Consider the following 18009-nt stretch of genomic DNA (forward strand, 5'->3'; position numbering starts at 1 on the left):
ATGATGGTCACGATGGTGAAGACCATCGTGACCATCGGGCTTGCGACGAGACCCATGTGGTAGGGTCTCGTGGCCCGCAAGCCCCAGAGAGCTTCTGGCTCTAATAGAGCTGGAAGCTCTCACACTGACATCACTGGTGATGTCAGTGGGGCCGCCCACAAACGGCAGGCGTTCGCATGGGAACACATGCGTTTGTGAAGCCACCCCCACGCCACGCCTCCAAAACGGTGCGAGCTGTCGATCAAAATCGACAGCCGCCTCCATTTGGTGTGAGACCCAGAGCGACGGAGCGCCCGTCGCTAGCCGGGTCTCGCGCATGCGCACGTCTGAGCCGGCTCCGGCGTGCACATACGCAGTCTCCTAACATCGACCCACTCGCGAGCGCATAGCGCTTACGAGCGGGTCTGAATCAGGCCCAGAGTTCCAACTGAAACTGATTCTTCAATGTCGAGTGCAGTTATCCTTTAATAACAGTGGAACAAAAAGAAAATATAAATCAGCTACCAAAGGAAACGCACAAATTGTGGGACACCCCTCAAACTGCATCCAAAGACACGGTTTACTGTACAAAACAGCCTGGAGAATTTGGGAATGCGAGAGGGACTGAGCCAGGCACTGTAACAGCTTATGCAGGATGTTACCTTTTATACACAATTTCAGCCCACCTTACATTCACAATTCTTGAGGCACAGGTATCAAAAAGCTCACCATCGATGGTCTCCATCAGTTCTTTCCACCGGCAGCAGAAAACCATAGGTGGAAAACCATTGCTGGGCACCACTAGTGGGAATACGTGATAGCGGAGGGATAATCAGAAAAGGAGGTTGGAGTTATGTGATGTGGTGTGAGAAGGTTATGAGCGCCAAAAAATAAAACATTGCGGTGTGAACATCGAACCTCCGACACCGATGGCAAAACCATTGATCGGTTGCTAACTATTTATGGTCATCCCTAGATGGGCAGTATGGATGACATAGTGGTTAGTATTACTGCCTCACAGCAATGAGTACATGAGTTTAATTCCTGGTCATCACCAATCTGTGTAGAGTTTGTATTTTCTCCATGCGCTTGCATTGTTTTTATCCATGTGCTACGGTTTCCTCCCACACTCCTAAAACATACTGGTAGGTTAATTGGTTTCTGACAAGGAACTTAACCCTTGTGTGTATGTGTGTATCCATGTGACAGCAAATATAGATTGTAAGCTCCACTGGGGCAGGGATTGATGCGAATGACTGAAACATTCTCTGTAAATCGCTGTGGAAATATGTGTGAGCTATACCATAACTGCTAATAAATAAATAGGACTCGACCCAGAAACACTATATCGCCAGGCTCCATAATATTTCGGGGGGTTAGAGGCATACTTAACAGCTTTTTATATCTCCTCTCCGGGAGAAGCCCAGAGAGGAGACACAGCTTGTCACTTAGGTGGGCGGTGGCGTGCTCCTATGTCATTAGGACCATCACGGTAAACTGCCACATGAGGAGGGGGCAGAGCTAAATGATGTATTTTTGCATAATTTATCTCCACTCCCTCCATACGGAGCTGCGATTCCTGCCAATTATCTTCCCACACTGCCCAATTCTCTAGGAGATCTGGACCAGTGGCGTAACTAGGGCAGGGCGAGCGGGGTGCGTGCCCTGGGTGCCGTTGGACCGGCGGTGCATGGGGGGTGCCGCCAGCCATGGTACCGGCCCACCCACCCTAGTTAGCCAGTGTAGCGCCAACCGCAATGAGTGCGGTCAGCGCTACACATTTACACAGGACCGGCGCTAGGCTTCCAGCGCCGGTCCTGTGCTTCACACCTGAGCCCGTTCCCTCCCCCTGAGGGCTTGCCCAATAGCACTAGGAGGCGGGCTCAGGCTGTGCATAACACACGCATTGCCGCCAGCGCTGGCGGCGATGCGTGTGTTAAACAGCAGCCAATGAGAGTCAGATAGACTCTCATTGACTGCTGCAGCACCCACTGCAAGAGCCGGGCTTCCGTCAGGCTCCTGCAGTGGGTAATGGGACTGACGTCATGACGTCTGTCCCATAATGCTGAGCGCGCCAGCCCGGGCGGACTGGTGGGCAGGAGCGGATTCGCGGACAGAAGCAGGAGCAGGAATTCAGGTAAGTATATTTTTATATATATATATATTTTTTTTTATTTTTATTTTTTTTTACCTATCTGCACAACGGGGGAGGGGGGTGGCTACTACTGGGGGTGCCATTGGGAGGACCTCTACTGGGGACCACTACTTGGGGGGGAACTACCACTGGGGGCATTATAAAAGGGGCCTACTACTAGAAGCACTGCACTTGGGGGACCACTACTGGGGGCAATAATAGGAAGGGCCACTACAGGGGGCACTGGATAAGGGAGATCACTACAGGGTGCCTGCATAAGGGGACCACTACTGGGAAAACTGCATGGGGGGGACTACTGCACTATATAAGGGCACTGCATAAGGGGATACCACTACTAGGTGCACTGCATTGTGGGGACTGCTACTGGGCGCACTGCATTGTGGGGACTGCTACTGGGCGCACTGCATTGTGGGGACTGCTACTGGGCGCACTGCATTGTGGGGACTGCTACTGGGGGCACTGCATAAGGGGGAACACTACGTGGGGCACTGCATTTGGGGGGGCCACTACTGGGGGTACTGAGTAAGGGGAACTAATTGGGGGCTGTATAAGGGGGACCACTACTGGGGATACTGTATAAGGGGCACTACTATGGGCCTGCATCAGAGGGAACACAACTGCATACTGGGGGTACTGTATAAGGGGTACTACTGGGGTTAAGGTGCATATGGATAGGAATGTTCAGTTTGAAAATAAAGGGGTGTGTCGTGTTGACACGCCCCATTTTTAAGTAACCACGTCCATCGGCGCACGCACATCAGGGGCGGGGGTGCTCCCTTTTCAAATTTGCCCTGGGCTCCAAATACCCTAGTTACACCACTGATCTGGACACTCTTTCGGGTGCACAGGGGGCTACTCGAAAATTTGGGAGACTCTCACAACTTCCGGAAGAGTAGGTAAGTATTGTTGGAGGCCTCCAATATGCTTGCCTTTCTGTCTTGGGCATGCGCAGCTTCACTGCGCTTGATCACAGGTAATAGTGGGTGTAAGCAGGACCGCCAACAGGGGGGGACTGCCGGGACTACAGTCCCGGGACCGCACACTTGGCAGAAAGGAAGGGGCCCATCCGCCCCTACCACCCATTACTACCTCCTTGTACTACCTCCTTAAGTGAAAGGTGCACCCTCTCCGTCTGGTGCACTGCACCGCGCCGGACCTGATTGATTGACAGGGGACAACTGACAAGGAGGCCCCCTGCTCCTCCCGCCAACTTACATGTTCAATAAAGGTTTTGGGTGTTTTTGAGTCATTGCTCGTGACGTCACTCCATGCCACTGGAAGAGAGAGGAGCTGTGCCAGTCTGCCAACCAACCTGGGAAAAGAAGGAGGCTCCTTCAGTGAGGTCTGCAGCAGCCAGCATGTCATGCGGATGCGGAGAGTGCAGAATGCCTGGATAGTACTGGAAAGGGAGTTTGTAGAGGTAAGATAGTAGATTAGAGCGAGCTGGGCCATCTCTATTAGTTATATATACACAGCCAGGTGGGGGGGGCAGGCTTTGGGGGCCAGGGGGGGCCCTGCCTATTTTGTTAGTCTCGTGCTCCAAAATCTCTGATGGTGCCTCTGGTGCCTTGGCGGAACTAATACTGTTCAACAATTACAGGGCTCCCCTGTGAGACAGGTATATACTGCACCCCCAGCAATGGCAGGTGTTCCTCCGCAGCCTCAGTCATGGAGGGATTGCATAAGCTGTACTATATGAGCGACAGAGTGTTCTGTAGAAATACAAGTGTGCCTGACGTTGTGTTTAATCCATGTCAAAATATAATTGACTCTTCACAAAATAAGAAATCTAAATTTATACTGTACTTCCTGTATTTTGCTTATTTTTCAAAACTGTCTAAAGCAAGTGAGACAGGCACGCATTAAAAGTGCTAGGAAAGCTTACCTAGAAAAAAAAAGTCTCTCTAAAAATAAATTTACTTTACAAAATGACATTTCTGTCTGTTTGTATTTATTTGACTGGACAATTGGCTTCAAAATAGGAGAGTGAAAAATGCTTGTGCAAGTTACGCTTTAAATTTAGGTTATTAAATGCACCTTAACACAATTCTACAAATCTGCTTATATATATTCTCTACTAAGTTAATTCCAGATGTACAGTATGGCGCTATGAACTCCATTGCCATCATGAGAGCCGCAGCTTTTTGTCGCCGCGAACTCCTTGTCCTCACAGATGTGACGGACCGAAGAATCACGGAGCATCCGGCCCCCATCTCTAACCTCCGCAAGCGGCTCGCCTATGCGGAGGTGCGTCGCCGCCTGCGTAGGATCGGATTCCGCAGAAATATCGGACAGTTAGAAAGGCGGTGGTCCGATCTCCGGCGCCGATCCCCACGCCTGTTGGACAATTTGCGGGAGCAAATAATGGAAAGTAAGTGTTTTTTTTTTTATATTTAAAATGTAAGCATACCTGCGTGTACATGTTTCCTGTATAGCCCTGTTTCTTTATTTTGGACATACCTGCGTGTGCATGTTTTCCATATAGCCCTGTTTCTTTATTTTGGACATACCTGCATGTGCATGTTTTCCATATAGCCCTTTTTTTTTTGGTGTGTAAATTTTGTTTTAAAAATATTAAATATGTAATAATTAAAATTTTTCAACCTCATTTAGGGGCTGAGCGCAGACTTTGACGTCAACAAAGTATACGACGTCGGGCTTGGCCCCTATCCCCCACTCCCTCCCAAACATCCTCTCCCCAACCTTCCGCAAATTCCCCCTCCACCCCAGACCTGGCAGACCGTGATGCCCCTCCCTCTCATCACATTCCCATCCCTCCAAATTCAGACTCCCCTCCACCCCCCTATCTTTTCATCACCCTTCCCTCCACCCACCCCTCTCTTTTCCTCACCCTCAACCTCCTCCCAAATCACCCCTCCTCCATCCGACCAGCACTGGCCCACCTCTGAGGAGGACGATTTCGGGGCTCCTGGCCCAGTCAACATAATGACCGGTATGTTTCCCTTTTAAACTATGGTTGCTTTAGAAATTTTTGGTATTTGGTTGATGTTGTCCTTTTGCCTGTGCTGTTCAAAATTGTCAAGTTTTTCTAATGTTTTGGATATATATCTTTGTGAAACAATGTCTAGGATGTTTTCCCCTTACACATATGACACATGTCCAAACACTCATACTTGTGTCTTTCTTGTTTACGGTACCAACAAATGTAGTATTTTTGCGTAGTTGTCCCTATTTTTTGTTGTTTTTTTTTTCTTTTGTTTTTGTATAGTCTGATTTTTAAGTTGTTTGGTAACATATAAATTAAGGTGTCATTTTAGTAATCCACACATTTTTTTAACCCACAGAGGACCAGAGGCAGATGCAAGAAATGTTTGTTGGCTTGCAGAGGTTGAGGGCCCATGTAGTAGGCATGCTAGTGGTCCTGGATCATATGTTGGCACTCCTGCATCACTAATTTTTTGTTTTTCCCCCAAAATTTTTTTTTTAAATAAAATATATTTTGATTTATTAAAGTCTCATTCCTTGTCTGGAAATATTAGATTGTTGAACCTTACATAAATCGACTATTGTAGCATGAGTTTTTAAGTAATGTAAATTAGATTGTAGAAAGCTCAAGTAAGTATGTAAGCTGGCACATTAAACACCTAACAATACCAATAGGTTTGTAGAATTAACTGCAAATGTTTTTTTAAATTTTTTGTGGGTAATGTAAAAATTAAATAAAATCTGCTTAGGGCTAGATTAGAAAACATACTGATTCACCATAATACCTTTGGTGTTTGTTTTTAGCCACAAAGCAGGGTAAAATACTTTACAATTTAACACATTACAGGATTAGCCATTAACCAAGTTTGCCTTTTTTGGACCAGGTTCCACTTGCTTGTAATTTAAAAAGGAAATGTTTGTTTAACGTTAAAAATAAATTTAATGCACACAAATAATAAACACAAAGTGAATTGGCACATTCATTTCACACAGTGAAAACACACACAAAAATCCAACCAACACCAAAAAGAACAAAATAACAACAACAATCAAGAACTGTTTGAAGAAGTAGCATGCCAACATGAATCCACAAATGAGGCGAAGAAATCATTGTTCCCAAAGTTATATCCAATCTGTCCACATGAAGTCAATTTTTTGGATCAGGTAGTAGGCATCATTTTTTAGGTTAATTTTAAGGAATAAAAGACAAAAAAATATAAAACACAAATTAAAATTGGCCATAAAATCTTACATGTCTAAATTGTGTCAATTTTAACTGAATTTTTGAAAATAATTAACTAAAAAATCTGGCCACAATGTCATCGCGTATGGCCCCCCCCACATACTGACCTCCAACCAACCTCGGGGGGGCCATCCTCAGGCAAGGCATCCTCTGGCTGCATTGGGACACCACTCCTTATGGCGATGTTGTGAAATATCCCACACAGGACCACAATTTTCAAAACCATAGCCGGCAAATACATGAGCTCGCCACCAGAGCAGTGGAGGCATCTGAATCGGCCTTTTAAAAGGCCTTTACAGCGCTCCACCACCTGCCTGGTGACTGTAAGTGCGGAATTATACTCACTTTGTGGCCCTGGTGTGGGAACCAAATAAGGAGTGAGCAGCCAGGGCGTGCAAGGGTAACCACTGTCTCCTGTGAAAAAAACGAAAACAAACATCAGGACCATTGTGTAACAAGCTTTGCAGTGGTTGCAACAGAAGGTGTCAACTTACCCAGAAGCCACGCATCACCAGCTTGTAGGTTGTTTAATTTGTGCCAAATCCCTGATTGCCGGATGACGAAGGAATCATGTGCACTGCCGGGGAATTTGGCATTCAGGGACAGGATCTGGAGGGAGGCATCACATACCACCATTACATTCAGTGAATGAAAGTGCTTGCGGTTCCTAAAAATAGCCTCCAGCCTTGCTGGAGGCTGAAGTGGTATGTGAGTGCCATCCACAACCTCTATGATGCAAAATAGTACGCTACTTTTACAGTTAAATCAAGACACATTAGTTCGCAAAATAGTACGCTACATTTAGTGGTAAGACATGATTGTTCCCAGAAAATAAACAACATTACTTTGCCAAACATATGCTAAGAACAACACATCTAATTTGTAAAATCATGAAAACAAAACACTTATCAAAAACAGACAAATATCCCAGAGTTCAAAAACTTCACTGGGGCAATGCCAAAATAACTGTAAACCAAAAAAAAAAAAAATTAAAAATATTTGTAAACTATTTACTATGATTTTTTACGGTGGTTTTTAAAAATACTTACTCAACAAATCACAAAAAAATAGCCAAACAATCCTAAAAATAACCAACGGAAAAGACAGAAGCTAGAAAAAAAACAAAAAAACGCTCCGAAATGTCCTCCTTCTACTCACTAAACCTTAAAACCACTCCAAAGTTAAACCTCCAACAAACAACATGCCACATCGACTCCAGTCACACCAAGCCATAAATAGTCTTTATTTTCCCGCTCAAATTAAGGACGGACAATAGGAGCGCACAGCAGTCAATGATGCGGCCGAATGATGCTGACGCATGTATAAAAACGTCACTGAAAAACCAAATCGGTCTGCTGTAGTGAGACCTGAAAGTCCAAAATGACTACAGAGCAGCAAAGCACTGGCCAAGAGGCGCCAGGTAAGTATGTCTCTTTTTTGGGCAAAAGGATTATGTTTAACAATAATTTTGGGAACATTTTACATTATAAATTTTAATCCCATTTTAAAAAAAGGTGTTGAGGATGCCATGGAAGAGGCTGCTGGGCCTAGTAGGCCAACTAAACAAAAAAAAAAGGCAGCCACAATTCACAAGAAAGGAGATGGAGGTTTTGGTGCAAATGTGCAATGACAACCTGCCACAGGCAGCAAGGAATATGGTGCAAGCCAGAAATGGAAAATGTGGGATGACATAGTCAGTGGTGTCAATAGGGTGGGTGAGTTTGAACGTTCAACCCAGGAGGTCAAACGCCGGTACGTAAAAACTACATTTTAGTAAAAAGTGTTTACAGGTCCAAATACTGCAGGAATAATGCCAACTTTTTACCCCACAGATGGAGCGACTTCAAATATCGTCTTAAGCAAAAAATGGCTGATAGGGCTAGGCATGCAGGGGGGACAGGTGGGGGTCCCACCCCTGTGTCACTGGAGCTCACAGATTTGGAGGAGATGGCCCAGGGGTGTGTGCAGGATGAGGAGGTGTTTGGCGTGTCGAACATGGATACCGACATGCCAGACTTTGCGGCTCCTCATGTTGACCCAGGTAAATGTTGTAATGCTAACAACTCAGAAATGTGTTTGGGACAATATCTAGATTATAATGTTACTCTTTACTCTTTTTTCTCACAGATACACAGGCGGATGAGTCTGCTCCAGGGGGGAGCTTTGGCCGCAGAATTTCTGATGGCTCTGCAGGGGAGGAAGCAGTAGATCCGGCTGGGGACCCTGTGGCAGACAGTCCAGGGCATTCCCCCTCGCAGGCAGTGGGCCTCCTCGCTGATCTCAATATTAAAACGGATCAGCAGACCGAGATTCTGGTGAGGATGGACGCCAATCTGCTATGGGTGGCGGACGCCCTGGAGCAAAGTGCTGCGACCAACGTGACCATTGCTAAGGCCCTGGCGGAAAATACTGGGGCCAACGTGCGAATAGCAAATGCCATGGAGCAGCTCGTTCGCCAGCACATGTTGGAGCCGGCCTCCCTTCCTGCTGGAACATCAGGACCCTCCACCTCTGGCACAACAACAGCCATCCCTCCAAATGTGCCTAGCCCTATGCCTAGTCCAGAGGCCACAACATCTGCCTCTGGCCAGGCCAGCAGAAGGACATCCCGGACCCGTTCAGGTCCCCTCCCTACCCCGGCCAAACGGGCCAAAAGGCGATGACAGCACTGGCTAATTTTCCCACAATCCTTCTCTGTGTTTGCCCCATATTCCTTAATGCCCAAAACCTCCCTCTCCTTTCTTGCTAATTTTTTATTAATTGTGTTTGTTTGTGGATTTCAAATGCCACTTATTTTGTTTGTGTGTTTCTAAAATCATTTGTTATTTGTTTTTACGTTATCAAGTTTTTATTATTTCCCAAAAATTTATTAAAAAAAAAAGAACAAAAAATAAAATCAGGTTGAAAATCTGCACAATTCTATTGTTAACTTATTCCAAAGCTGGTTAAAAGGTAATCCCGCAAACAAAATTATAAACAATACAACGGAAATGTAAACATTATTTTTGAAAAAAAAAAACAAGGGTTAAAAACAATTTATGAGTTTTAATTAACACTTAGCAAAAAACCAAAGGACGATTGTTTTCTTGGCCCCTAAAAAATGAAGAAAAACAACAAACATGCGTACAATATTGTTGCCCTAAAAAAAGAAGAAAACAAATTTGGCAAAAACACGCAAATTGAAAATAAAATTGTGAGCTAATTGATTGTCTAACCCAGATATTAGCAGCTGAGTAGTTCACCTGCATACGGTTTTTTGCTACTAAAAAAATCCTATTTGCTAAACACCTTACAAGCATTTTTGCAATTCAAAACTGATTGTTTTTGAGGCCTCAATTGATAAATCGGGAAACCATCGATGAGCCACGGGAAGAACGAAGAGACCATCGTCATTGCGGTAGAGAATACCAGACCACAAGCTGAGCGAGCACTTTTAATGGAAAGTGGATCAGACAGTGACGTAACACTTTTTCTGTTCACAATGGCCGTTCGCATCAGATAATTTATGTACGCCCAAAAAACGCCTCAACACGCCTGCGTTTTCCCATCTCCACCCCCGTCACCGCCCCAAAACGGACAGTTCTGTCAATCACATTTGACATGTCACTTCCTGTTCACTATTCGACGAACGACTGAAAAAATGATCGCAATCAGCCGTACGCACATGCGCACTGTTACACCGAAGCATGCGTGGTTTAACAACATCGGATGACTACGAGCGTACGGCCGCTTACGAGCGGCTCTAAATGAGGGCATCAGTTCCACCCCGTTCCTGCCTACTTTAACCCCTGGGTGGTTGTATACAATTGTATAAAGTAATTACTTAATTTATGTTTTGATTCATGTGCTTTTATGCCTATTTTTGACTAAGAAATATTTTATTTAGTATACACCAGCGCTGTTATCTGTAATATTATTTGTACAAGCAAAGAGACTCCCATTTTCAGCCTCCGTGGTCTGTGCAAATACGATGCAAGTTGTATAGACTGCAACATCGAGGCAACATCGGTCCCATCATCGACATTTGTGTTGGCCTAGGGTCTATTCTAGGCCAAATCCAAAATGGCATGGATTCTGAGACATTGTATTTGCAATTGGGAATGCAGCAGCCTTTTCAAATACCCCCTTTACACTCCCCTAACATGCCCATAAAACTCCCCCCGATCACTTTAGGTCCCCTCCTAGTCTCCAACCTGACCGCAAACCCCTCCACCAGTGTTTATTTCAATCCTGTATGCGATTGCGAATCACATTGGACACATTGGACGAATAACATTGGGTTCGCACGTGCACAGTAATGGTATCCAGGGCTTTTTGCGCATGCGCAGAAGAAAAACTTGCTAAACTGCATACAAGATTCAGGCCCATACTACCAACCATTTATATAGGTAATATAGTGTAGGAACCAAATATACCAATAACTATATACAGTAATTACTGTTTCAAGCTAGACTAGATGATAAATATATGATAAACTCAACATTAAAATATATGCAAAGGTCTTGGAAAATAGACTAAGCCAGAGGTTCCCAAACGCGGTCCTCAAGGCTCCCCAACAGTTCATGTTTTAGTGATATCCATGGTTGAGCACAGGTGGTTAAATCAAATTGACTGAGGTACTAATTAAAACACCTGTGCTCAACCATGGATATCACTAAAAGATGAACTGTTGGGGAGCCTTGAGGACCGTGATTTGGAACCTCTGGCTTAGTCTATTTTCTGTTGAAGGAAAATCTGACATATCTGACATATCTGTCAGATCTGTCAGATGAACGATTTGAATGATGCGCGTTCCCGACGGTCAGATAACGATATCTGACATCTGAAGTGTTTGCAGTCAGACTTGGACGATTCCATTCATTTTAATGCAGTCAAAAATCATTCAAATCGTTCAAATCTTTGGTAAAATCGTTCAAATCGTTCAAATTGTTCAATCATTCATCTGACAGATCTGACAGATCTGACAAATCTGACTGTGTGTATGCTCCATAACATGTTCCTCTTATGGAGCATACACACGGTCAGATTTGTCAGATTTGACAGATCTGTCAGATGAATGATTGAACGATTTGAATGATTTTACCAAAGATTTGAACGATTTGAATGATTTTTGACTGCATTTTTTCTCCTACCGATGTGTGTCCCTGATTCCATTTGCCATCACCATAAACATAAACTATAGTCCAGGCTGTCACCTGTCAATTAGCAGCTGCCTGGAAATAAACAGTGGACCCAGCCGTGGCAGAGATCATAGCTAATGTATGGCATATATATTCCATGGTATATATGACTACCATTCTCACTCTTCAACGTTTCAATAGATCATGGCAACCATGGATATCACATTTTCATGTCTCCCCAGCATTTAATTGAAAATCTTTGACAACCTTCTAAAGCTATTTCCATGCGTGGACACACTATCTTTGAGACAGGTTCGCTATTTAGTAGATGGATAAAAACGTCCAGCTGAGTAAAAAAAAAATCCCCCCCCACTTTTTTCCCCTTTTCGCTCTTTCTTCTTCTTTCTGTCTGTGGACAGCCACCTACTTCCGAAAATTGCTTTCTACACTCTATATTCTTATTCTTATCTTGTCCTTCTCTCTTACTGTAACTTATCTTTTCGGTACTATATAAAATCTGGATGAGACTTCCCTCTATTGTACAAGTGCCTTATACCTGTACATGGACATGACTTGTTCTAGTATCAGTGTGCATGACTCATGCTTATGACAAGTTGTACAACTTGTCTTTTATGGACTTCCGCGTACATCATTTGTCTGTTGTCTCTTATATACTTAATAATATATATGATATTGATACTGAGCAATGTTGGCTATGACCTATTTACAATACAGTAGGTTTCTACAGTTGCGGCAGATCCTTGAATCTTACATGTACATTTATTAATCACAGGGCCACCAACTTTCAATCAGTTTGACTTTTAGGTAAATTTTCTCACCTGGCTTTGCCAGGATGTGTGGAGTTATCCGCTTGTTGATTGGTTGGAATGAAAATCTGGTAACGTATGGTAGTAAATGATGATCAGCAATTTGCTCCTAAATGCCAGAAAACAGATGAAAATGGTCGGTCAGACAAGTTTGTTAAATGTTTGATCCAAACAATTTTTTAAAACAGTTTTTGTCCATTTTCCGGCATTTGGGAGCAAATTGCTTATTGTCATTTGCTTTCATACCTTACCAGATTTTCATTCCAACCAATGAACTAGTTGGATGGTTGGACAGAAAATCTTTTAAGTGTGTACCCAGCCTAAGGGGCCCATTATTCAATGAGTTTTATCATACGCAACAGGTTTTAAATCTCATTGCACATGATAAATGGTGCTCCAGCCAATCAGCTCCCAACTGTCATTTTTAAAACAGATAACAGTTGGGAGCTGATTGGCTGAAGTGCCATTATCATACACAACAAGTATTAAAACTCGTTTATAGATGGGACCCTAAATAAGAGCTCATACCGAGAATCGCCATGCTGAATAAGGGAAGTGGTAATTCACAGTGCTTACATATGCTAAATAAATTACAGTTGCTGAGAATTATACCCTGCATATACAGTAGAATGGATCCTGTAAGTAATATTGTACAGGGTTCATTCATAAAGGATAAAAATATATATGCGGAGTATTGCCTTGTCTCACCGTCCTGTATCCCTGAAATCAGGCGTGGTTATAATTTCAGTATGGAGTATTGATATGAGTTACAAGTGGTGTCTGAAATTAATTCTAGTTTAGCAGATGTTTAAAAAAAAAAAAATTATATTAGAGAATTTTAAGTTCCCTTTATGCATTTTATTTACCGCAAAAAAAGTCGAAAATTATAACTGCACTACAGAAAAGTAACTAAAAATTAATACCTAGTATTCATAAAGACGCATTTTAATTTTAAAAGCTCTTTTGAACTTTTGTTTTATTCTTTAAATAAGGTATCCAGAAATCATTGTGCCTTAATTGTAATTATAATCTGTGTACTGTTAAAAATTCAGCCAGTCTTCCCATTTCATTAGTGATAATTTCTTCATATTAAAATATAGATTACAAAAATCACATCTACTAATCGTTTTTGCATTTTAAATAGAATATTTTGGAAGATGCATAAGGGAGTAGAAAGACAATAATTATACATTATACTTATTTTGTGGCTTACATTAAAAAAAACCAACAGATACTGTAAATTGTAATTTTTAGGATAGAAGGGAAACAAATTAAACATTATTACCTTATAGGCAGTGTCATGGCTACAGACACTTGAGACTCCTGGGAAGAGTCAGGCTTACTAGGTAGTATGAACTTAGGTGGTTTTAGGAATGACCTTTTCATGAAATATTACTAGCACAAAATAAAAGTAAATAGAATTTATTTAAGAACAACAACTGTATGGCAAAGTTCCACATTAAATCTCATAACACAAAGTTCATGACATGCACTAACAGGTGCAGGGGTATGCCCCTGTAAGAAACAAAGTTCGAAGTACACACTGAACTGGTGTGGGGTCAAACCGAGAGTCCGACGTGAGACTAGGGTCTCAGGATAGAATGGAGGTCAATAACAGGGTTGAGCCCTATATCGTGACGGGGGGTCTGGAACAGGTTTGAGCCCTGAGATGTAACAAGATCCGGAATGAGGTTAAGCCCTGAGATGTAATGAAGATCCGGAACAGGGTTGAGCCTTGAGACGTGATGAGGGTCCGGAACATGGTTGAGCCCTGAGACGTGATGAGGGTCCGGAGCAGAATTGAGCCCTGCGTCGTAATGAAGGTCTGGAGCAGGGTTGAGCCCTGCGGCATAGTGAAGGTCCGAAGCAGGGTTGAGCCCTGCAGCGTAATGAAGGTCTGGAGCAGGGTTGAGCCCTGCGGCAGGATGTAGGTCCGAAGCAGGGTTGAGCCCTGCAATGTGATGGGGTTCCGATGAGGATAGACTGTAACAGTGCAGTTGACAATTTTAGAAGAAGTAACCCCAGTGTCCGTATGCGTCAATAATATCAAGTTTAACAAATAGTGTAGCGTAGAATGGAAAAGCAATAATAGAGCAGGATAACAACGGAAAGACAATGGCAATGCTGAGTGCAGCTGATAACCTGTATCAGAACTTGAACCGGAACACGAGCAGGAATGTAACGAGGTCCACAGTATACACCAGGCACAGCGAGGATCTGGCAGGAGTAAAAGGAAGACCTGAAAGTAACGTTGCACAGACAGTGAGGCATAGTAAGTAACAGGCTTTATACTAGAGGTCTGTGATCCACAGGAAGCTCAGAACATGTGACCCAAATAGAATCAGGTTTGGAGTAATAAGCAATCTAGGAATCCAACAACCTGACGACACCTAAGAAACAGATGATCACTTTAACTCTGTGCACACTGCGTGTGATGAACGCTAGTAACCAGGATAGATCCTCCAACGACCACAATGGAACTTCGGCAAGTGTAGTTTATCTTTATGTACTGTAATAATCAAAGTCTTGACAGGCAGAGGTTTCCAAAACTCGATCCTCAAGGCACCCTAACAGTCCAGGTTTTACGGATAACCATGCTTGGGCACAGGTGACTTAATTAGTATCTCAGTCTTTTGAATTAACCATTTGTGCTCAACCATGGATATCCTTAAAACCTGGACCGTTAGAGTGCCTTGAGGACCGAGCTTGGGAACCTCTGGCCTATGGGATAATCAGACTAATATGAGAATAAAAAAAATCCTAAAAAATAGAGGAGGAGATGTATCAAAGCTTGGAGAAAGATAAAGTGGAGAGAGATAAACTACCAAACAATCAGCTGTTGTTATGTTACAGGCTGTGTTTGAAAAATGTCAGGCGCTGATTGGTTGATATTTTATCTCTCTCCACTTTATCTCTCTCCAAGAATTGATACATCTACCCCACAGTTTTTTCCTATGGGCCTGTTTGTGAGAAGGCTCCAGTTTGCCCACAATAGTAATATATTCCATTAAAATAAAAAGATACTAGGGTCAGTGTTCTAAAAATGTCAATTACTCACAGCTTCAGGCTTCATTTTGTGTAGCAAAAATTGATCTGTACTGTACATAACAAAGCTGCCTGGTCTAAGTGTTCCGCAGCATCCTGGGTCAACGATCGTTTCAAAATCAGTCTGATCTATTTGTCTGCTCTGGACTGCTGATTGGCGTATGGCGGCAACGATGAACCAATGTCGTCTCGCAAATGTAGTGTGTACGTGAACTGTCCGGCATACTGCATTTAACCACTTAACTGGCATGGTCTCAAGGTATATAACTGCAGCCAGCCGTGCTTCAGCTAACAAAGCCGCATGCCATGCGATCGCACCGACGCGCTGCATCCCCTGTCTTTTAACAAGGAGATCTGTTTTGCACATGTGCGTAAAGTATCTCCTCTGACTCCCTGGGCCACAGGTTGTGTTACACGGTCCATGGCCACTGACATCACTGTTGGAATCGCGACGCGCCCCAGCATGCTGTGGACAAGGTAGTTATACATTGCTGCATCAGCAGTCATAATGTCCAAATAAGCAGCAGGGCGGCAGAACCCAAAGGTTTGGTTTCATTGTTGGCAGAGGGGAGGACATGAGGGAAGAGGGTCCTGCTCGTAAGAGCTTACAATCTGAAGGATAACAAACTACTTTTATAATGAAGTGACTTAAACACTTTTAAGACTTGTGTTGTGCATTGTTACACACGCGTTTCATTGAAAATAAAACAGAAACACTAGTTATGTACAATTGGTCTACTGTATCTTGTCTGCCCATTGTGTCACCTATTTCACTGTTTGTTTATTTATTATGATGATTATTATTATGTTTACAATTTTTCATCTTTGTACCTTCATGAATCCCTACCACATCTAATTGGAGAATATTCTGCAGATCTGTCAAAAATTATTTTCCATCCTCCAGTCTTTTAAAAATGGATGTCTGTCCTGGTGCAAAGTGATTCCAGTCTCCCATGACAACTGCTCTACGAAACAGTTGTCAGCTCCGCCCCCTGTGTTTTATTCCAACGGGACATCTCCAATGAGAAGTTAGAAGTTGTATAATGTATCAAAAACAATCAAATATACATTTGCATATTCTGAAAACAAAAAAATATAAACTGCTATGATAATGTGTAGTAGAGAAGAACAGATAATCTTTGCTTATATGGATTCAATCATTATTTTTTTGGACATTGCCTTCAGTTTGAGCTATGTGCCAAATTGATCAAGTGAGGGTCATTATTATCAAAGTCACTTCTGTTTGCTACTTAAAGTAACGCATGATAACATTTCAATCTTCCTATAATAACCTGCCTAATCATGTGCAAAATAGCCGAATGCTGGCTCCAAATGGTTTTTGCTTTGCAATTAAATACTTGAAAATTCATTCAAAAATCAAATCTCTAAACAAGCGACACTTACTTTTGTATTTTGCATTGTCCCATAGATTTATTAACATGCAGTGAATGCATAATGAAACAGTTGGCAGCAAATAATACATTGTACAGTAAAAATCCAAAGTTAAAGTATCTGACAATGATTTGACTTTGAAGTCCCTGCACTATAAAGGGACAATAACTTCAAACACTTTGGGTCTGATATTGAGATGTACGCTAATGCCATCGCTGTTGCGTCTTTGTACGTAGCTGTTGTGCGAGAACAGGCAAATGTTGCAGCCTCCGGGATATGTATTGAGACATCCAAGTGATCGAGCACAAACACGTAAATTGGCAACGTCTACTGTACTGTCTACAAGTATTTGGCAAACAGAATTAGTGAGATAAAACCTGTATAACTGTATCTGTGATTGATAGCCATCCATATCTGGTTTCTCTGGAGTTAAATAACAGTGCTGCAACATTAAAACTGTGCCTATTCCATTGTTAAGTGCACTTAATCATTTTTAAATTTAGCCTGGGCTGGCAGTATTCAAGCAACCTAATTCAAGTCACTTGTGTCAGTGTCCAGAACTGCTAGATTAGGGGACACCACTCAAGTGGATGACAGTGGGATAGTGTTGAATGTTGAAATTCAACTGCATAACTATAGGTCTGTATAATTATAATATTAGGTGGTGTTGTGTTATTCCATTTGTTGATATACTTTTTAAAGAGACATTCATACTGTAGCAAGTTTTCTTAAGGAGCAAGGATTGAATTACATACATTTACCTTGTCATAAGTTTAGACTGAACCGTATGTGATATTGAACCATTTGCACATGTAACTATTATGAAGCTGATCTTACACTGCATCTTTGAGATCACTTTGCAATCAGAAATATTTACATGCAATCAATATTCTTAAAGTAACAGTGAAACCTTTAAAAGCCTTCTGTTGTGCATGTACTGTGTCTGGGGTGGGAATCCTGTCTCTCTGTTGTGGTGTGGAGCAGGGAAAGTAGTAGTGTGCTGGTGAAAACTAGAGAACAAAAAATATATTCCTTTTATCCTGCCTCAATCACACCTGTATTATGCATCATCTATAACATCTATAAATTAATTTGGGGCACCACACTGATACTGTCCTGCACACATTATGTGTGTAATATACATTTCCATTGTGTAAATAGATTTTACTTGATATTACACCATTACTACTGTAATGGACATTAATCTGCAGGATGTTGGATATAGTATGGGAAAACTATGCTGCACTGTGTATATTACTATTACTGTTACTACAGTATATCTTCCACAGTAGATATAGTAAT

This window comes from Taudactylus pleione, unplaced genomic scaffold (genome assembly GCF_031769625.1).
Source record: "Taudactylus pleione unplaced genomic scaffold, aTauple2 ptg000174l, whole genome shotgun sequence".
NCBI lineage: Eukaryota > Metazoa > Chordata > Amphibia > Anura > Myobatrachidae > Taudactylus > Taudactylus pleione.